Source organism: Phacochoerus africanus, chromosome 9, assembly GCF_016906955.1.
Source record: "Phacochoerus africanus isolate WHEZ1 chromosome 9, ROS_Pafr_v1, whole genome shotgun sequence".
Lineage (NCBI taxonomy): Eukaryota > Metazoa > Chordata > Mammalia > Artiodactyla > Suidae > Phacochoerus > Phacochoerus africanus.
Genome location: NC_062552.1, coordinates 18,334,328 through 18,357,516, shown reverse-complemented (window position 1 = coordinate 18,357,516; position 23,189 = coordinate 18,334,328). Strand labels below are relative to the sequence as shown.

General features: G+C 37.1%; 1 long non-coding RNA gene across 3 annotated transcripts in view; it reads right to left on the bottom strand.

Annotated features, from left to right (window-relative positions):
- Window positions 1-23,189, bottom strand: part of LOC125136270 (uncharacterized) — a 94,836-nt gene that overhangs the window by 23,719 nt on the left and 47,928 nt on the right. The window contains exon 1 of one of the 3 annotated variants that reach the window (XR_007137144.1): window positions 3,215-3,499. The exons of the other annotated variants lie outside the window; for them this stretch is intronic. This is a non-coding gene — a long non-coding RNA (uncharacterized LOC125136270). Of the gene's footprint in view, window positions 1-3,214; window positions 3,500-23,189 lie in introns of those variants that run through there. 3 annotated transcript variants of the gene reach the window in all.

Here is a 23,189-nt window from a genome sequence, read left to right as displayed (position 1 = left end):
GATCCCGCGTTGCTGTGGCTCTGGTGTAGGCTGGCGGCTACAGCTCCAATTAGACCCCTGGCCTGGGAGCCTCCATGTGCCGCGGGAGCGGCCCAAGAGATGGCAAAAAAAAAAAAGACAAAAAAAAGGTTAAAGATGATGGGGCAGGTAAGCCATGGCAAGGGTGGGGAGTGAACAAAAAAATTGCTAATGGGCAGTACCATTCATCATGGGCATCTGTTTATTAGCTTTCTCATGATGGCTAAGTGACTTCATGGGCCTTGCTTCCAAAACAGATAGTCTTTCTTCAAATGGCATATATTAAACTGTTTTCTTTTCCAAAACTTTAATTTTTGTTTACTAGGGCTTCTTTTATTCATTCTTTCTCTCTTTCATTCATTCATTTAGTGGCTACTTATAGAGAACACATTGTGTCCATATGAAGCCATACTATTGATTGCCAGTCATGGGCAGTCCATATCTATTTCTCCAACATACACACGCACACACGCATGCACACACACACCACAATTCCTCTTCTTACTCTAATGATCTAATTTGTCTGGGCAGAGTGTATAATCTGCTTCTAATGCTAATACTTTTAATGTTAACCATTCAAAAGTTCAGAAGGTAAGAGCATCTCTTTCCCATAAGTAGGTCACACTGATGCCATCCTCTCTATGAAATCTTCGTGTTCCTCCCAAGCTCTGTCTGACTAATTGCCCCTTAGGGCCTTGAGTAAATTCTCTCTTATCCCTCACTACATCTGCTATTTTTTTTCATCTCTATCACTACCAAATTGGAAGTTCTGAATTGCAAGGACCTAATATAGGCAGTATCTGGGTTAGTGTCCAGCACTCTTAAACTCTTCTTATTTTTACTTCCTCACAGTTACATCCCTAGCACCTACCACAAAATCTAGCACAAAGTGTGTGCCCAACATTTGCTTGTTGAACAGTTTCCTTTTTTTTGCCTTGAGAGCAAGTGTGACTAATTTCCTTTCTTTAATGTGAGATCATTTTTTTATTTTCTTTTTCCCCAGCCAAATGGACATAAAACATTGTGTATGTTTAAGGCATACAGTGGAGTAATTTGATGGATATAAATACTGTGAAATGATTGCCATAATAAGGTGAATGAACACATCCATCACCTCACATAATTATAATTTCTAGTCAGGGTGTGAGAACTAACAGCTACTGATGATCCATGCCGGTCAGGACATCACATATTGTTTCACATTTAACAACCACAAAAACCATGTTGGTGAGTTTTATACTTTACAAATCAGATAATAATTTCCTTGGGATTTAATAGCACTGGATTTAAACCAAGGTGTACCCCCTAAATCTGAGCTTCTACATATATGTAGACCAAAGTGAATATATATATGTATGTATGTGTGTGTGTGTATATATATATATATGATGGCTCTGAGAATAAAGACAGTTATAACATTAAAAATAGGCATGCATCACTCATATCAGGAATGTGAGACAAATCTTTGCCCCTGTTTATGATAACTAGCCTTTAGGACTTTTACTTTCTCTCCTTTATAGTTTTGGTATACTGCTGATTTTTATATCATTGGTGTATACTCCCAAGTTATTTCCAAGTCTATCACTGAGCAATCCCCAGACCCTAGTTGCCAGCCAGGAGACTTGCCAATTTGATTTTCTAGTAAAGACAGAAAATTCTACTGCAAATTAATCCTGAGGTTTATAACCAGTAACTATTGGCAAGATTTAAAGAGATAAACACATAAAATACACGCTCTGCAGCAAAGCACCCTCCTGAATTGCCTCCATATTTTCTAGCAAACGTACTGAGGGCTTTTATACTTGCAGTACATAAACTGTGAGCCCAACTCATACAGTTCAGAACACCACTGTGCTAAGATGTATTACCTTTGCATTGCATCATTTTTGCAGTTTTCCATTGCATTAGTATCTATTTTCAATAACTCAGAAAATGTCTAATGCTTACAGAGTATTGTTTAGTATGCTGTTGAAATAAAAACTAAATGCACAATATTTTTAGAAGTATCATTGAAAAACAATCATAAATGCTTTGTGAGGATTATAGTTTCAAAACCACCTGGATTTTCCTCTTTTCTGAGAGAGAGAGGGAGGAAGGAGGAGAGGGAGAGAGGAAGTGAGAGGAGATGAGGTAGGGAGAGAGAGAAGGGGAAAAAAGGAAAGAAAACATAAATTGAGATGTGACCTGTAATATTTTTCCTTAGTAGAAACTTTATTGTATTCAAACAGATTTTAATAGTTTATTCTTATGTTAAATATTATTCTTTACATATGTTTTAGGTTATGTTCTTTTACCCACAATGCACAATTACTTCTTTTGCTAGAAAAAAATATTAATGAAATATTTCCTGCTGCAGAGATTTCAAGGTCTGATACTGAATAAGCAGGATCTCCTCTTATCCATGAAGTGACTTTTTCCCATCCTGGGCTCATGAAAGGGTGTGTGAAGAATTTCGATAAATTCAGTCTAGTATTCATGTATATGTACACTTCCTCACCCTTCCTTCTAGAGGTCCCTGGAGCAGATGTTTGTTGACTGATTTATGTTCCGTTATATTTAGCTGTCATTTCACCTAAAAATAAAAAGTAGTCATCTCTGAGAAAAAGTGGCTGTGGTTTAACGAAATACATGGATACTGCAGCAATTGGCAGGAAGTGAAGGCCTATTTGAATCTCAACCAGTTATCACAGGAATGTAAGAAAGTTTTTTCTGTTAGGTATTACGTGAGCAAATTTGGAAAACAGGATTAGCGTTCAGAAGGGATTCTCTACTTTCATCCCTCTGCCCCCTTCGACTCCCAACACAGAGCCTTCTAGGCCACCTGGGAGACCACAGGTAGTCTGTACTGACCCCCTTCTGGGACCCTCTTCAAAACAACGGCTTCCAAGTCAATCTAGAGTCTTGCTGCTCAAAAGCAGTGGAAGAAAATTCTGTTGAGCAACGGCTTCATTTTCTCCCTTAACTTTCACTATCCTTTCATGAAAGCCAATCCCCTTTAGCAACCAGCAGGGCTGAGTAACTTCATCTCCAATTACCGGTGGGCCAAGGTGAAAAGCCAATGTCCCAGCTTGTCCTTCACTCAGAACCACTGGGTTTGAGGGAACCGGAGGAAGTGTCATTTCATTTCGTTTTCCATTCCAGGGGTTCCTCTTATGGAGTGCAAACTCTCTCTGGAGTTGACTCTAATCTAACTCACCTTACGGAATAGGTTTCACTTCTGATTGGAGAGACCAGGGAAAGAAATCCAAGTATTTGTTGACCAGGGAAAGAAATCCAAGTATTTGTTTCTAGGGGAAAAAATAAAAGGGATAAAGGAAGTAAAAAGGGGAGGCTTGGAGCACTGGAGACGCATTGTGAATGTCTGCCTAGGACAACCTCTTTTCTGTGATGTTTGTACCTCTGCTCACCTGCTCCAAACCCTTAACCGTAAATGCTCTTGAGCATCTGCATATACGTGAACCTCTGCTCTTCGCCCATAATAGCATCCAAGAAAAAAACCAGCCTTTCAAATTCCTTATCTCAATAAACAAGTAAAACTTTATTTACTGTTCTGTTTCAACATAAACTGTATTCTTTGCATTGTACAGCAGTATGTTAAACACTTATTGACATATATATTCATTTCTAGTATAGTCCTGATACACAGCAAGTGTTCAGTCATTGTTAATAAGATTGAATTACATTTGATTATGCTTTGATGCAGTAAATCTCTCTTTTTTCCATGCAATCTCATCTTTTGGCTGTTGAAACAAATGATTGTATGAGTCTGGGGAGGCTCCTTGGGCTCTGAGTGGCCCAGTATGGCACTGAAAACTCAAGGTCAGTTCTGAAAAAGACTCTTCTTACCATGAGATAGAATAGGCATTTGTAAATACTGTATCAAGACTTGGTCTGGCATATGGTCTGGCATGGGCTAGCCACCCTTCTCAGCCATGGTCATTTACTTTTGTCTCTTAGTTTTTTGTCCAGAAAGCAACATGCTTCCCACTACTCGGGTTGTATTCACTCAACTTTGATTCAACAATCATTTATTGAAAACTTACTGTACCCCAAGCTCTTGCTGGACACTTTACTATCCTAGAGCAATTTAATCTTCACAAAACCACTCTGAGATAGGTATCATTATTAAACCCTTTTACATCCAGGAAAATTGGAGTTCAGAGAGGTTATATAACTTGTTCAAAATTAAGCATCTAATAAGCGAACCAGATTTCATATTCACCTCCAAACCTGCTGATCCCATGCCCAACATTCTTTTTGCTTTAAATCACAAGTGCTCATCAGAACAGACCAGGTTGTGTCCCATCTGATTTGATTACTCCCACCTGTTTATCATTTTCCAAATTTTGGAATTAAAGATTTGGACTAAATCTATCAGCTCAGGTTTGAAGTTCTACTTATCACTCTCTGAACAAAACATTCTACCAAACGTGGCCCAATTCAATGAATGGACTTTTCAGTTCTGACTATGTTAAAATGTACTCCTGTTGAAAATAAATCACAATACAGTCAAGACATCAAAATATTACTATCATAAAATGTTTCAGTATAGTTCTATAAAAGAGATAGGTACCATGAGCTTGAAGAAGAAACATTTTATTCTATTTGAATCTATGTTTTTTGTTTGTTTGTTTGTTTGTTTAGGGCCATACCTGTGGCATATGGAAGTTCCCAGGCCAGGGGTCGAATCAGAGCCACAGCTGCTGTCCTACACCACAGCCACAGCAATGCGGGATCTGAATCTACCCCACAGTTCATGGCAACGCTGGATCCTTAACCCAATGAACGAGGCCAGGGACCAAACCTGCATGCTCATGGATACTAGTCCAGGTTTTTAACACACCGAGGCACAGTAGGAACTCCTGAACCTATTTTTTAAGCTCATGGCTATGTTCCAGAATAATGCTGATGTAGTACCGTCTTTATCTGCCTAATTAAATACCAATACCAGTATAGGCATGTCTGTACATTTGTTCCTTTGGTGGCAGGGATGGACAGCCTCTTTTCCTATATCATTTGTGAATAAATTTACTTGAGACAGGGCAGAAATCAGAGCTGGCTCTTAGACTTTTGACCCCGCATATGAGAATAACACAGTATATTTAGCGAAGGAATGGGGTGGGGGGAAAGTGGTGGTAAAATACAGTGCTGACAGCTTGTCTTGATCAAGAATATTCTCCATGTGTGCCTCGCTGAAACGTTTCAAAGAAATTTTTTCCTCTATTCTGAAAGGTGTTAAGTATCTCAGAGTGCCAGAAACACATCATTCCCAGCCAATTCTAGTGAATTTGTTGCCAATATTGCATTTCTTCCTTCCTGCCTGAAGGTATGAGGCTAACTGAGAGTTAAAGAAGTTATACATCTCAAGATGGAAAGCTTGTGTTTTATTTTTTGTAAATGTAGTTTATATGCCTTTAAAAATTGCAAGAGTTCCCCATATACCTCTGCTCCTCACTGCTCATGCAGGAAGGCACGCCACAGTAACCTTTGGGAAGTGGATCGATCACAGACATCCCTATGTCCATTCGGTAGACAACCCAGAATTTTTGTGTATTTGTTCTATAACTACTAAAGTGTCCATGGGTGGTTATTTATAGGAGTATTTTTATAATGAAATATAGCAGATGTTCTGTGAACAAAGAAGGAATGTGAAATTAGCATTCAGAGGAGATAAACACAAGAATAGGGAGTTCCTTGGTGGCTCAGCAGGTTAAAGATCTGGCATTGTCACTGCTATGGCTCAGGTTGCTTCTGCAGTACCAGTTCTATCCCCAGCCCAAGAACTTCCACATGCCACAGGTGCAGCCAAACAAACAAACAAAAACAAACCAAACAAACAAACAAAAAAACGCAAGGGATGCTCAAGACTCTCTTCTTCAGCACCCCTTTCCAAAGCCCCAGAGAGTTCTGTCTGGCTTTTGGAAGAATAGGAGCAAAGTTGAGAGGATAGGATAGGAGAAAGCATAAAGAGGAAGCTAGAAAAGACAGAATAAGACAAAGAAATATAGAAATACAAAAAAAGAAATAAGGATACAGAAAAGCTCTGTAGCTTCCAGAACAAAGAAGTCATAAAAGCATGTCCTGCGCACAGCAACTTTGCATTAAGGGGAAAGAGTTACACTCGCCATGTCCTTTCCCATTTCATCTGATCACCTCGCTCATCCTGCCTCTTCCTTCCAATGGTGTGTCTTCAACAAAGTTTCCCTGTTTTTGTTTTTTAGGAAAAGCCTCATGCTATGGAAGATAATCCCCCACATGGCTTGCCCAGGTACAAACCTTTAGCCTTCTCTGCTACCATCCTCTGTGTACTCCCTGATCTTGAAATACCAAGTTGTTTACAGCCATCTCCTCCCAACTCCCACATGCATACACACCAGGCTGCTCTGGATGCTAATGCCTTTGCTCATGCTGTTCCCTTGATGGCATCAGCCTCTGTCTAGAATGAGTCCTGCTGATTTTCAAAGCCCTTCTGAGAGTTCAGGTACTCAGAGTAGTCTTTCACAAACTTCACAGTCTCAGTTGGAATCTCTCTTGTTAGTTTTGAATTTTACATGTGTTTCTATGATTACAAATGCTCACAAATATTATGATTATATATGTGTATCCATATCTTTTCTTACAGATGGGTGTGAGCTTCCGTAAGTCAGAGCCATGTTTGTTTACATTTTTACCTCCATGGCACAATGTAGTATTTAGTACAAGTAACACTTGAAATGTTTTACCATCTTAACTCTTATTAAGTAGATCTTTACTATGGATAATTTTAACTCTTGTGATCATATTTTTAAGAAGATGTGGCTTTAACAGCTTGTCACAACACTTAGGATAAAGGACCAAATTCTTGCTATTGTACAAGGACCTAACTGATGGTGCCCTTCCTTCTTCTCCAAGGTCCTCACCATGCTTGTTTCTCATCCAGTCTACTCAGTCTAGTTAACTCCTATTCTTCCTTTTAAAACTCATTAAATCACCACTTCCTCGCTGATGCTTCCCTGCCATCCTTGAACAGGCCTATGACTTCTGGTAAATACTTCCTACTCCCAGTATTTTTCCATAAACTATCCTATATACTCTTATCATCGTTATAATTTAACATTTATTTGCATAATTACTTCATACATTTATCTCTCTCTCACTGTGGTCCATGAAGGTAAAAACAATGTTTTTCTTTCTTTTCTAAAAACAATTTATATTTTTTTAGAGCCTAGAACAATGCCTGGTACATAGCAGAAATTCAATAAGTATTTGTTGACTAGATAAACAAATGATTGTTTTCACTCCTACATTTACATATCTTAAATAGTAAGTCAAGATTTATCCACTTCTTTTCCTCTGTAGGAAAATAATCTGCTACCCACTGGAAACTTCACATATTTGTCAACTCAAAGGTAAGAGAATGAATCAAATGGTCTGTCCACCTGAATTATTTGCTATTTTATCTGATTATTTTAAATGGGTTGTGGGAAAATATGATGTGCAAATAAAAATGGTAGATCTTAGCAATACAGAAGGAAAGGAGGGCTGTTGAGGCCTCAAGATCTGGCCTTGATTTTGTTATTATTAAGAAGTACACCTCCTCTATAATCTCAGTTGTGAACGTCCCACCCAGTGCACATGTGATGACAAACTGATTGGAAAGAAAGGAGCAAGACTCTATGCTCTCATTAGAAAGGTCTTAGGCCCCCATGACCTGTCAGTGAGGTTCACTTCAAGAGCAGTGTGTTTGGGCCAAAGGCTAAAGAACATGTTAGTGTTTAGTAGATGGAAAAAGAAATATCTAAGTAGGGAAGTAAGGGAAAGAGGTTCAAGAGAGAAGGAACTCTCCAAGTAGAAAGAAGACTATGCAGCAAAGCCCTGGGGGCAAGAGACGGCACATCTAAAGAAAGGAAGATAACAACAATAAACAAATAAATAAAGAGGTGTGCAGTGTGCAGAGCTGAGACACAAAGCCCTTAAAGAAAGGATTTTCCCATCTAAGTTTCTCCTGGTGACAAATGCCTAATATTCTGTCATCACTACCTTTTCTATTGGTACCTAGTCCTCTCACCTATTCCTAGATGTAGAAACTGTGAACTTGACCCAGGTCTCTGCTAGCTTATACAGCTACACAATGTTCCTTCCTCAAATAAATATTTTTAAGTTGGTATATAATGGATTATCCTCCACAGCTCTGTGCTGGGATCACTTTGACCCTGGAGACAGCCACTGTAGGTTCTCACAAATTACCTTACCTGTTCTTCTTACCTGGATGTCAGGGTGGACAAGCCACGGGTAGTAAGATGCTTCTGACTCCACTCCCCCTTTGTCCAGTGGAGACTGGGACTTGGAGAGTGGTAGACAGATGAACACTGAGAATCTGTGACAGGACAGGGCACAGCCATGCTTGTAAGCACTAGTGATTGTGTTCAAGCATCCTTTCCCATATGGGTACATGAGTGGGTCTATGCCAGAGAAACTTCTCTCCTTCCATTCCAGGACTTGTCTCTGAGGCTCAAAATCCCCATGTCACACAAATCTCTCTGTATCTACAACGTGAATGGCTCGATCTCTTGCGCAGTAGATGCCCGAACACCCGAACACCCATTGGCTGTGGCTTGAACTTGACTCTGGTTTCAGCTTTTATCATCTATTTTCTGGACTATAGCTCCCTTTGTTTTGGCTCTTATTTAATAATTGCTGTCTTGATCTCCTGCCTGTTAGATCTGTAATTCACTTTGGATAACTCTTCCTCAAACTGTAGAAATTTTTTCTACCGCCACCTGGCTAACTGATTGAAAACCAGATATTTGATCAGTTCCCCTTTGGGTACTGGGCACACGAGGCAGAGTCAGTTGTTTGACCAGAGAGACACCAATCAAGCAAATATAGAGTCATTTTTATGCCAATGTGAAACTGTGAAAAGCTTTGGTTTTATCCTTCTTTGAAGCTGAGAGTTAATATGCTGTTTGAAGACATTTAGTTTGGGGTATAAGAATTATTATAAAACTGTATTTTGATCAGTGTTCTTCAAAATCATTTTTATTTCCTAGATATCCAGGTATGCAGTATGCTTGAATAAATTCCCAATGCCAGTTGCTGAAAATCACAAACTGCATTTTACGATTCCTTGAAAATGAAAAATGCATGGGTGTGCGAATGTGCCAAACCCATACTTCATCATTTTCAACTGTTAAGCTTTTGCTGCAGAGGTTTTTTTTCCTAAGCAGATCGGTAGAGTTTTAACTTTCTACTCAAGACTATTGATTTAACAAAGGGGGAGAGAGGTTGGCATTTTTTTGTCAGCTCTTTCCACTTCAAGACTGATCACTTATGGGCAGTGATACCCCTGAGCCCAGCGTGTCTGGACTTATTTATATAACCAAACCTATTGTCAGAGGGTTTCAGCAGTAAATATACTCTACTGTTTGGTTAATACAATTTCTTCTGCCATTTCTACAAAATCACAATTGAGCAGAAAGTTCAGATAATAATTGAAGTTGAAGACTATATCATTAAAAAGAATATATATATTTATATGGATAACTGAATCACTTTGCAGTATACTTGAAATTAATGAAACATTATAAATCAATTATACTTTGATTCTTAAAAAAATGGAAAAAAGGATATATCATTAAAAACAAAGAATTTTTCCCTAAGTTATATACAAAATAGTATTATTGATCCACTTTAAATATTTGGCAAGTTCTACTTTGCCTCTTCTGATTTAAACTAAATGTGCTTTTAATAATACCAATAAAATATTCTAAAAGGAAAATTTACAGTTGTCAGCATGAGAAAATGATTTTGCTAAGGTGTAAATCATACTATTTGATAATTTATGTTACTTTGGTTTTAAATAGTAATAATTTTTTTTTGGTCGTTTTGCCTTTTCTAGGGCTGCTCCCATGGCACATGGAGGTTCCCAGGCTAGGGGTCTAATTGGAGCTGTAGCCTCCAGCCTACGCCACAGCCACAGCAATGCCAGATCAGAGCCATGTCTGCGACCTACACCACAGCTCAGGGCAATGCTGGATCCTTAACCTACTGAGCAAGGCCAGGTATCAAACCTGCAACCTCATGGTTCCTAGTTGGATCCATTAACCACTGAGCCATGATGAGAACTCCAGAATAGTAATAATTTTAATGAAATTTTCATAAAGATTTCCCAATTGATTCTTTGGGGAGTGATGAGTTTCCAGAGTATCTTTTTCCTAGAGTTAAACTTATATAAAATAAGGATTTGAAAAAATACACTAATATAATACACAATATGGAAAGAGATAAGTGTCTTAAAAATCCACTTGAATTGGCTGAGTGATTCTGAGAAGGCATACAAATGACTGCCAATTTTTTTTCTTTGGGTTAAGATTAAAAGCAAGCTGGGAATGAGTAATGGCCTGCCGTTTACCATGAAGTGTATCAAAACAATAAGAAACTGAGACAAGTAGTTAAATATAATACTGCTTACTGTCACTTTCAGAAAAAAAGATAAGCCACATTGGGAATTCTGTTCCTTGCTTGTGTATATCATGTTATATCACACAATAAGAAATCTGCTGTGGATGCAGAAACAGAGAAAAACCACTTCGACCTCTCTATTGTTGTAGGCATATAACAAATGAACCTGTATTGTGTCCTCCCTTTAAGGTGGTCCTGGAATAATAGTATATAGGAAGAGTCTGTCAATACTGACGGCACATCATTGTTCTCCACTTGGAGTGGGAGGAGGGAAAAATCTATTTCATAAATGTATTTTAACAATATAGTAATTTTATATCATAAGCCTCTTAGGCCAGATTGTCCTAGAACAAGACAAAGAAGAATTAGTTGGCAACTGTCCGGCAAATTTCGATTTCACAAAAAGCTGATCTGGATTAATCGAGATAAAAAGTGAATTTGCCCTAAGAGAACTGAAGTCTAGGTAAATTTATGAAGACAGTTACCTTTCCATTCCTTCAGTTCAGACCACGCTGTCCCTTGTGGAAAGAAGGCTGCTTGCAACATGTCTTGGTATGAACATTTGAATCATGGCACTTATTTTCTCTGTGGCCTTTGGCGAGTTATTTATCTTCTTTGAGACTCAGTTTCCTCATGAATGAGGAAATAACGCTCTTATAAGATTGTTGTGAAGCTGAGACATATCTTAAGATATGAATTTATAAGTTAATCTACTAAAAAGCACAGAATACCTAGAATCCAGTAGCAAATCAGTATGAGAGAGATGAAACAGATATAGACGGCAGAGTGATAAATGAAGAAATAGAATGTAGAGACTGTAGCATTTTTGTTACTGAAATTTAGAATACTTAATTCAATTTGGAAATTCAACCGTAACGTACATACACAATTCAAGAGTATGATTTTATTTTATTTATTTTTTGTCTTTTGTCTTTTTAGGCCCACACACACAGCATATGGAGGTTGCCAGGCTAGGGGTGAATCAGAGCTACAGCTGCCAGCCTACACCACAGCCATAGCAATGGGGGATCCGAGTCTACAACCACAGCTCATGGCAACGCTGGATCCTTAACCCACTGAGTAAGGCCAGGGATCGCACTCACATCCTCATGGATACTAGTTGGGTTCGTTAACCACTGAGCCACAACGGGAACTCTAAGAATATGATTTTATTAATGTATATACGTATAGGTTTCCATCTCCATCTACTTTTCCAACCCAAGTTTGCCTGTGTGAGATGTCCTTCTGGAAAAGTGCACTTACATTTCAGGAAAGATAGGAAGTGTTGGAGTTCCCATCGTGGCACAGTGGTTAACGAATCCGACTAGGAACCATGAGGTTGTTGGTTCGATCCCTGGCCTCTCTCAGTGGGTTAAGGATCTGGCGTTGCTGTGAGCTGTGGTGTAGGTTGCAGATGCGGCTTGGATCCCGTGTTGCTGTGGCTGTGGTGTACGCAGGCGGCTACAGCTCTGATTCGACCCCTAGCCTGGGAACCTCCATATGCTGTGGGAGCAGCCCTAGAAAAGGCAAAAAAAAAAAAAAGATAGGAAGTGTTAAGGGCAGTCCTCCCTAAGTTTCAATGAAGGAATTATTTTTAGCTAGTCATGACTGTTTAACACCTGAGGAGTAATGGGGAAAGCTGTCTAGTGCAAGCTATGGCTTACAGTTATGCAGGCATTTGTGCAGTTAATTCCTCTAGATTTTTCTTTTTTCTTATGACTTTATATTGATACGGACTGGCTGAATGTCGGTAAGATATGTGGCATCTACTCAGGCTGTGCAAACAGCCAAATTATCCATATTCATTGTTTACACTTTAAGTACCTTAAAAACTGACATTTGCATCAGTGTTTTTTCTCTGTCTCACTTCCCCTTTATTTCTTTAACCTTCTCTGCTCCACAATATCTCAAAACTAAAGCATGATCATGCTGTCTCTTATAAATACATTTGAGCAGCAGGAACTCAGCCCAAGTTCAGTAAGTGGAATTTACCAACCATAGTGACCTTTGAAACTTGGACCACGATACTTATTGTCACACTCAACACAATCAAGTGGTCTCTTGAACAAGAGTTTGGGACATATTTGAGTTTTGCCATTTCATTTTCAGTATCTCCAAGGCCTTGTCCCTTTAGTTTGTACAGGCCCACTCTCATGGAATCAACCTAACCTAGGTAATACATGTCTTATATGCAAAGGTGGCTGCTCTGTTCAACACAAACTGGTGAGTGAGGTGGACCAGAGCAAAGTGCGCAGTTTCTTTTACTATATTCTGAATTTACTGCTAGAGAGGACAGTAATAAGTAATTATCTATGAAAAAAAGGACATCTAGAATTTATCTTGCCCCTTCACTATTTTTTTTTACCACTGTTTAATACATATTTTCTGAAAAAAAGGTGAGTTTTTCTTTAGTTGGTGGGGTACATTCAAGAAACACAAGCCCCCCTCCCTAGGAAACATAGGAAGCGTTTGTGTACAGACTTCATTCTGGAACTTACACAGAAGCTAAATCTTAAATAACTGCTTAAGGCACTTTTGTTTTATCAGTCTATTTTAGTTTTAAATGCCAAGACATTTTCCTTACATGTTAGAGAAAAACAAAATGAAATTATATAAACACAAGTTTGTTGTTTTGCTATGTTCCTGATAGTTATGCCCCCAAATATTTCCCACATAAAAAAAAAAAAAAAAGTACTGACATCCCTCTTAACGAGAGAACACGTCATTGGAAGAATTTGTGGAATTAATGGAAGTATACTGTTCACCAGATTTTACTGTTTGTTCTAGAATTTAAACTTTACAAAGAGAAACATAAATCTTATGCAGAAATTACTGTTCAGAGTACAGATATGACTTTTGCCTCAATTCTCTGATTGTCACTAATTCTTAAATCCGTATCAATTTAAACATTAGCTTTTGGGTGTCCTTCATAAAAGCATCAGACTTTAAAAATAACCTGCCTTTTACATACATCTAAATACAGTTCAATAACAAGTTAAGCAGAATGAGTGACATGTATACTATGTAATATCTGTAAATAGTTTTAGCAATATCAACTCCCCTGGAGGTTATAAAAAGAGAATATCGTCTAAGCCATAGGGCATAACTATGTCTTCCTTTGGCTATGGAGGAAAAAAAGCCCTAATCATGAATCTATTTGATTTTATAGAACATTTTAAAATTTCTTAATTGATATATAATTTTCAAAGGAAACTGACATAGACCCACATTTGGGTTTAAGAATGCTGGAATAGGTACTATCCCAGAACGCTAAATAATGGTACTATGTAGGATGTCTGGTGTGTGCTATAGAAAGATCACTTACTACTCAGTATGATATTCTGTCTTACCCCTTCTTTTTTTTTCCCACTGAAATGGAGTTTCTTAATTTATTTTTTAATTTTTTCCCATTATATTTAATTTACAGTGTTTTGTCAATTTCTACTGTACAGCAAAGTGACCCAGTCATACACATATATTTTGTTTTCTTTTTCTCAGATTATCCTCCATCATGTTCCGTCACAAGTGACTGGATATAGTTCCCTGTGCTATACAGCAGAATCTCATTACTTATCCACTCCAGATGCAATGGTTTTCATCCACTAGCCCCAGATTCCCAGTCCATTCCACTCCCTCCCCCTCGGCACCACATGTCTGTTCTCCAAGTCCGTGAGCTTCTTTTCTGTGGAAAGGTTCGTTTGTGCTATACATGAGATTCCAGATATAAGTGATGTCATTAGGTATTTGTCTTTTTCGTTCTGACTTACTTCATTTAGTATGAGAGTCTCTAGTTCCATCCATGTTGCTACAAATGGCATTATTTTGTTCTTTTTTTATCACTGAGTAGTATTCCATTGTGTATATATACCACACCTTCTTAATCCATTCATCTGTCAATGGACATTTATGTTGTTTCCATGTCTTGGCTATTGTGAATAGGGCTGCAATAAACATACAGGTGTATGCGTATTTTTTAAGGAATGATTTCTCCCGATATATGCCCGAGAGTGGGATTTCTGTGTCACATGGTAGTTCTATATTACTTTTCTGAGGTAACTCCATACTTTTTTTCATAGTGATTGTACCAATTTACATGCCCACCAATAGTGTAAGAGGGTTCCCTTTTCTCCATACCCCCTCCAACATTTGTAATTTGTTGACTTGTTAATGATAGCCACTCTAACAGGTGTGAAGTGATACCTCATAGTAGTTTTGATATTGAGCATTTTTTCATGCGCTTGTTGGCCATCTGTATCTCTTTGGAGAAATGTCTATTCAGGTCTTCTGCCCATTTTTCAGTGGAATTGTTGGCTTTTTTGCTGTTGAGTTACATAAGTTTGTATATTCTAGAGATTAAGCCCTATCAGTTGCATCATTTGAAACTTTTTCTCCCATTCCATAGGCTGTCTTTTTGTTTTTTTATGGTTTCCTTTGCTGTGCAAAAGCTTGTCAGTTTGATTAGGTCCCACTGGTTTTATTTTTGCTTTAATTTCTGTTGCCTTGGGAGACTGACCTAAGAAAACATTTGTAAGGTTGATGTCAGAGAATGTTTTGCTATGTTCTTTTCTAGGAATTTGATGTTTTCTTGTCTTACGTTTAAGTCTTTAAGCCACTTCAAATTTATTTTTGTGCATGGTATGAGGGTGTGTTCCAGTTTCATTGATTTATATGCAGCTGTCCAGTTTTCCCAGTACCATATCCTGAAAAGACTCCCTTTGCCCATTTTATATTCTTGCCTTCTTTGTTAAAAACTAATTGACCATAGGGGTCTGGGTTTATTTCTGGCTTCTCTATTCTATTCCATTGATCTGTATGTCTGTTTTGGTACTAGTACCACACTGTCTTGATTACTGTAGCTTTGGAATATTGCCTGAAGTCTGGGAGAGTTATGTCTCTTGCCTGGTTTTTATTCTTCAGGATTGCTTTGGCAATTCTAGGTCTTCTATGGCTCCATATAAATTTTTGGATTGTTTGTTGTAGTTCTGTGAAAAATGTCATTTGATAGGTCCAACATCCATTCATGATAAAAACTCTTACCAAAGTGGGTATAGAAGGAACATATCTTAACATAATAAAAGCTATTTATGACAAACCCACAGCAAATATAATAGTGGAGAAAAGATGAAAGCCAGCCCACTAAAATCTGGAACAAGACAAGGATGCCCACTCTCACCACTGTTAGTCAATATAGTATTGGAAGTCCTAGCCACAGCAATCAAGCAAAAGAAATAAAATGTATCCAAACTGGAAGAGAAGAGGTAAAATTGTCACTCTATGCAGATTACATGATACTATATATAGAAAAACCCTAAGGACTCCACACAAAAACTACTTGACCTGATCAGTGAATTCAGCAAAGTAGCAGGATACAAGATTAGCATTCAGAAATTGGTTGCGTTTCTGTATACTAATAACGAAATATTAGAAAAAGAATATAAAAATAGAATACATTTTAAAACAGCACCCCAAAAAATTAAATACCTAGGAATAAACCAAGGTGGTGAAAGACTTCTCTTAATGAGGAGAACTATAAAATATTAATCAAGGCTGTATCTTACCCCTTCTGAAAGAGAGTTTTAATAAATTACTCATAGAGCCATCTTTGTCTTAATATTTGGTCCAACCCTCTATATTTAGAGAAGCAGGAACACAGAATTTGCTAGACAATTTAGTGAATGACCCTTGTTCATGAAATGTCCAAAATTCACATCTTCCTGTGTGACATGAGATGTTAGTCAACTAAAATGCAGCTATGAGGGCATTAAACCTTTTCCAAAGATACTTAAGCATTTCCTTTTAATCCGTGTGGTAGTTGGGATGGGAATCACCAGTGAAACAAACAAGAAAACCACAACATGAAAGTGGATCAGCTATTTTTATCTCCATCAGGACTATTTATTTCTTTATAGCTCTCTTCCCATGTATCACCTTATTGGTCATCTGCTCACACAAAGATAACCTCTCTAGGTAGCACTGCCTATCACTTTAATAGAACACAGGTGTTCATTTTTCCTTTCTTCTTGGTTTCTTTGCCTTGCTTCATAATTAATCCAGTGAGACTCTTGCTCTTTAACTTCATGTATAAAAAATTTCACGTTTAATAAAATAGAAGTCTTTCACTTTTACACTGGTATCACTTGTTTGGAATTTCTTCCATATCCTCCTTGCCCACAGCATCATCTTTCTAGTACATTTTTTTTCCTTTGTCTTTTCTAGTGCCACACCTGTGGCATGTGGAGGTTCCCAGGCTAGGGGTCTAATCAGAGCTGTAGCCCCCAGCCTATGCTAGAGCCACAGTGATGCGGGATCTGAGCTTCATCTATGACCTATACCACAGCTCACGGCAATACCAGATCCTTAATCCACTGAGCAAGGCTAGGGATTGAACCCACAACCTCATGGTTTCTAGTCGTATTTGTTAACCACTGAGCCATGGTGGGAACACCTCTAGTGCATTTTAAAATAAAGTCAGTAAACAAAAAAGAAACTCAATGTTCATCAAAGGGACATCTTCAGGATGCATAGATTTCCTTTTTTCTTTCACTTGGGGTATGTCTTTTAGTGAATGACTTGAGATGGAGGATCTAGGTAAAATACAAGTCAGCTGCCTTACTTTTAGCTCAAAGTACTGCAAAAGAGAACTAACTCTATTTTATCTAAAGTTGGTGCAAAGAAAAGTTGCCAAGGTTATATACAGAAACCAGAACTCAGTTTTCTGTGTGTGTATGTGTATATGTGACACTTTGACTCTTTAGTAGGCATAAGAATGCACATCCCCCCTACTAAAGATACCTATGTCCTATTCCCGAAAACACAAGAGTATGTTAGGTTATATTACAGGGGGCTTTTAAGGTTTCAAGTAGAATTAAGATTTCCAACCACTGACCTTGAGATGGATTATCCAGTATCCTGTATTATCCAGTTGGACCTAGTATAATCACAAAAGTACTTAACAGTGGAAGAGAGAGGCAGAGGAAGTCATAGTAATACATGAGAAGAAGCTGGCCCATCATCATTGGCATTGAAGAGGGCCACAAGCCAAGGAATGTAGATAGCTTCTAGAAGGTGGAAAAAGCCAGGAAATGGATTCTAGAAACTCTGGAAAGGAATGTAGTAGTCTTGATGATACCTTGATTTTAACCCCATGAGACTGATTTCAGACTTCTCACTTTCAGAACTATAAGATAATGCATTCATATTGTTTTAATCTGCTAAGGTTATGATCCCCTCGAGCAGCAGCAGAAAAATAAAACAAATTTCTGATCATTCCATACTGTAATGTTTTTGTATAATTGTGTCCTACTTTATTGGAAGAGGAGGGTCGTAAACACATTGTGGAGTGTGTTGAGACAGGAGTGGAGAGAGAGGAAACAAAATCCTGTTAGCCCAGAAAAGTTACCCATCATCAACAAACTGTCCCCTTGAACATTTTTTACTTCTGTACCCTTTTGCAGTGTTAACTATGGCAGCAGATTGGTATCATATAAAATCAGCTAACTTTAGTTAAATCTTAAAAAAAAAATTAGTCTCATTTCAGAGGTCTTATTTTAATAAGATATTCTTTTTGCAAAACAGAAGAAGGCACTTTAATATCCCATTTAACTAAAATAAGATTAAAAGCCATCCCAAACTATCTTTGTTACAAATCCATCTACTGAATGTGTGTATGTGTGTATATCATACAAATCCGCATTTACATGCACTAGTCATTTTCCTTACAACTCCCTCTTACATAAATTCCTTCCCATTTTTGTTTTAACCAATTTCTGAAAGAATAGAGATCACTCTGTTTCGAGTTAAATGACTTTGAATTGAATTCTGCATATGATTTATTGCTTTTAGTTTAAATGTGTGGAGTGTTAAGAGAGATGGTTTAGCCTGGAGATTTTGCATTTTACGTCACTGATAACCAGAGTTTTACATTTGGGAGAAAATTCAGAATTCTCTTTAGGTAGACATACACATTGGTGTTGTAGACAGCATGTTTTTTTCCCTTTTTCCATTTCCGGTTCTCCTGGGAAGATATTTTCATGGTGCCTTAAAATAATATGAAATCATGTTTCAAATACATTACACTGTATTTTTGTTGTGCCTAACCTGGGTACCCCACTCCACCCCTGACCCGATCCACTTCAAATCTGCTACCTATTCTGGTCTTAATAATATGTCACATCTCTACACTTTCTGAATCATCCTACTTCACATATTTGAAAAAATTTTTTAAGTATTTCAACCATTCTCAAACAGTAATTTTGCCCTCTGAAGGCTTAATACAAGCTTAAGTGTTTTCCTGAAAGCTAAGAAAAAAAATCAACAATTACTCACATTCATTCCTTTCCTTTGGGTGCACGCCATAGGTCAATCTTAAAACCCAAATAAGGTACTATATATTAATTCCATTATCATCATTAAAAAATTGAATGATATTAAGACATTCCAGTTAATGGAATTTTCTTATAATATAACTACATTAAAGATTCATTGTCAAATTTCTTACAATATTTCTACATTAAATTCATCTTTAATCCATGACCTCCACAGCTTGGATTTTTAATCACAATTAAAATCAAAGTTCATTTCTACCCCCAAATTCTGGTTTAGTTGCCTTCTATTAAAGAAAAAAAAATTTAGTTATAATCCAAAGATCACTGGACAGGGAATAAGAAAACAAATTCTATACAAGACCGTTCACTTAGCTGTGCCTCAATTTATTTTTTTTAAATTAGAAAATTTGAACTACATAGATTTATTGTTCCATGGTCCTCCAGCTCCTATCCATTGGATATTTTTAGATTAATTGATGGTTATTTAGGGACTCATAAGAACAAAAATATCCCATGTCTTGCTGAGAAGTGCTACTTGATTTCTTCTCACACAGGACATTTCTCTAGTTAACACTATCAAAACTAATGAGACAATCCAAAACTCAATTCTTCTCTAAACTATCATCTTCTAGTGATTTCACAATTTTTCCAGTATTCTTATAGGGGTGGTAGTTAAGTAGCAGGCCTCTAATGCTCAAGGCTATTATTCTGTTAACTAAGAGAATAACTTTCTTACATTTTTTAAATATGTTAGTTCTTATATGGGGGTATTTATCTGAAATTCCAGAAGTTGCTCAAGAAGATATATAATGTAATATATATATATATATATATATATATATATATATATACACACATGTTCTAATTGAAACATTACCTATATTTATGAAAAATGGAAATCAACTTACTGTCAAACAAAGTGAAATACTAAGCTAGGTACTTCTCAAAGTAACTTTGAGAAACTTTTAGGAATAAAAAGAAATATTTAAGATACAACCTTAAAATGAACTAAAGTAAGATGGAAGTATCTAAATATGTTAACTGCAGATTTATAAACATATTAAATATATTTGCTAAAAATAAAATAAAAAAACCTGATCAATTAAAGTGAAAAATGACACTTTTCTAATTGCAAATTTATCCTTACTTATGTTATATGTTTGAAATTATTGTAGCCCATATCCTGGAAATATCTAGACAAATTTCTAAAGAACTATGAGGAGAAAATATTGTATAATATGAAATCAAGAAATCTCAGTATATTTAACTAAGCATACACAGCTTCTTCCCCTTCAGAATGCCCTCTTAGCTACATTTTAGTTACTAGAATACTGTTAAGTTTGGGGTTGATGCATATGTCATGAAATAATTTAAATTTTTTCCCTTTAATGTTTTTGATTATAATTGTTCTTGCTTTTAAATTTCTTTTACGTATATTTTGCAGTCTTTAGAGATAGGGATAGAGTGGTAGTTTTCAAGCAGAAGTTAATATTGGCTCCAGTTATAATCCAGAACATAATTCCCTTCAAGGAAAGTTTTTTCTCTCAGCAACAGCATTCTCTTTCAAGAAGACGCTGAAGGCTGAGTAGGTGTAATTGAAGAGGAATGAAATGTTTTCAACTATTAAAATTTACTTCCGGCTTATAAGATTTAATTAAATGTTTTCACACCTCTTCAATAATTTGTTTTCAACATTCATATTGTCAGCATTTATTCTACTAGCAATCCTCAGCCCAAGTGTCCTAAGAGAAAACTTGTATATTCTCCATTGTATTGGAGAATCAAGGTGTATGGAGAACACACACACACACACACACACACACCAAAAACCAGAATCATTTGCTTCCTTTGACCTATGGTGGCTGTCTCTCCTTTATTCTCTTCTAATACCTGATATATTAAGAGCTTCTTTTTTTTGTTCTCAAAGTGCATTTGTCACAGAAAATTGGCCAATAAAATATTTTAACACCCTGTGATGAAGCAGCTACTGACAAATTCAGAAGACTTTCTTCCAGGAAATATAGTTGAGTAATGAAAGATGTGATAATCTTTTCTCACTCCCAGTTTGCATGAAAATTGTTCCAGGAAATATGGGTTCAGCTGTAATAGGGCCTGTCAGAGTCTTCCCCTGGGACGTGTGGATTCTCAGTGACACTCTGATATGTGGAGAGGCATGGAGATGGGTCACAGTCAGACCTTGAACTTCAAATTAGTGGACAATGGCTCTGTGCAGATACCAACTAATTTTCTCCCTACAGGAATATTGTGTAGCCTGACAGGCCAGGAGCATCCATTATTTTTAATTGGAGGGAAAAATGACACAGTTAGAGTGACATACCACATATCCATGGCCTAACTTTGTGATGGGGAGGAAATTTGCTAGCAAAGTGGACTTTCCTTTCGTATTCAGTTCCTTTTCACACCAACGGGAAGAGGTGAGGGAAGAAATATCTAAATGTCAGATAGTCAGTGAGAGGAGACTGCTGTTTCTCAGCAGAGGTAATTAGGTGGCCCTTTCTCAACCCTGGACCAGGGAGTGAAGGCGCCTTCCAGGTAACGGTGCCCTTTGTTCTGTTTTCAAGTTACAAACTGATGTACGTTCTCAAAACAGAGCTTCCCCTCTATGATTAAATATTTATCACAGCAAGAGCTAGTGGTGGGACCAAGTGCCTCCAATTAGCCACAACAGAGGGTTATAAGTGACTACAGAACAAGTACCAATATTTTAAAAGGGGGGAGCAGGTCATAGCAGGGAGGTTGCAAATTTTTATTTCTCCCATAAGCCCATTACAAAGGATATTGTTTGTTGGTATCAATACTCATGAATCTTTTGATCTATTAACAAGCTCTAGTGGTGAGTGTCAATTAAAATCCAACTTATGTATAAGCTCTCTTGGTTTCCAGGTGGCCTTACGAGTAATGTGCAAAAAAAAAAAAAAGTGCCTTCTAAGATGAGATGAATCAGTTTCAATGCTATAATGGTTAGCATTGTTCCTCATTAAGAAAAAAGTCAGCTTAGTTTCCAGGCAAAGAGAAAGAAGGTCCTTGAAGGCAGGGGTAATACATTTTATGGGTTCCATCAAGTACTCAGTGTCTAGACAGACTTGAGTTTTAGACATGGGTTTGATGACATTATAGTTGGCCATCCTGGGTCAGAGAAAAGGCGGTACTCGTTTTCATAAAAACACCATCTTTACATTGGTCAAGATACAAAAAGAATAGAAACAGGACAGAATGACCAGCTGGAGCCCAAAAAGGAAAAAAAGCACGGCATAGTCATCCAGAAATTAACTGACCATTTGCTCATATTACATTTTGGAGTAAGTACAACTACATTTATATGATAGGAAGTTGATTAAAAACTTATGTTTTAAGGGAGAAATCCAGATATTTCACACCCCACATGTCAAAAGCTCTTGTATTTAATTTTATAGTGTAATTATTTGCTACATGTAAGTAGGTCTGTCTAGCATGAGTCATAGCGTTATCTCCATAAACATGAGAATAATACCCCTATACCACCAAGAGATAGCCTAAAGAATAGAGGACTTTGTAAGGGGTCACAACTAGAACTGTGTCTGAAACAGAGGCATTCAAAGGATGTTTGTTACTCCCTGTCCTCCTTCTGTTAGCACAGATCTGCTTGCTTGGATGGCTCATTTTTCACCACTATTTTTCTATGACATTGGTAGCATAAATGCCCTCTAATGGTCAAAACTCTGGCATATCAGCTTATACCAATGTGGTAACTCAGCAAGTATCTTTTAAATTTTCTGAACTTTTCTATATAATAGTGGGCCTAGCCATGACCATTTCAGATATAAAAAGTCACATTTAACCATAAAATAAAGTTAATAATAATAATAATAATAATAATAATAATGATACCGTCTAATGCACCTAGTTGTAGCCCCCAGTTCCAAATAATGGCTAGTATTAGAATTCTGCTCCTTATTCTATTTCCTTATTTGTAATTCAGGGTTAACTCTGTTGTCTCAGAAAACAGTAATACATATTCCACTGTCTCAGAGAGGAAACACAAAGATATTCATAGTCTTGAGGAAGTTTATTTCTATTTGTTTGCATTTTAATATGCTTCTCGCAAGATAGATGGTTAACTCCTGGGCTATGTGGTCAGAATATGCCCCCACTTGAAAAATTTAAACTTGGAACTATGATGTCTACCCAGTAATTTGTTAAAATAATTGAGTATGTTTTTACATATGATGCTAAATATGTAACTATCAAAATATATTAAATATATATATATATTAAACCTGTGCTACTTAACGCTAATCTATGCCAGTCAGTTACTAGTTATTCTTAGCTGTTAGTGTTGTGTCTAAGGAATGGCCATTCCTCAAGTTGCAGTTCCATGAGCCTAGGGCAAAGGCTTCTCCAAAGTAC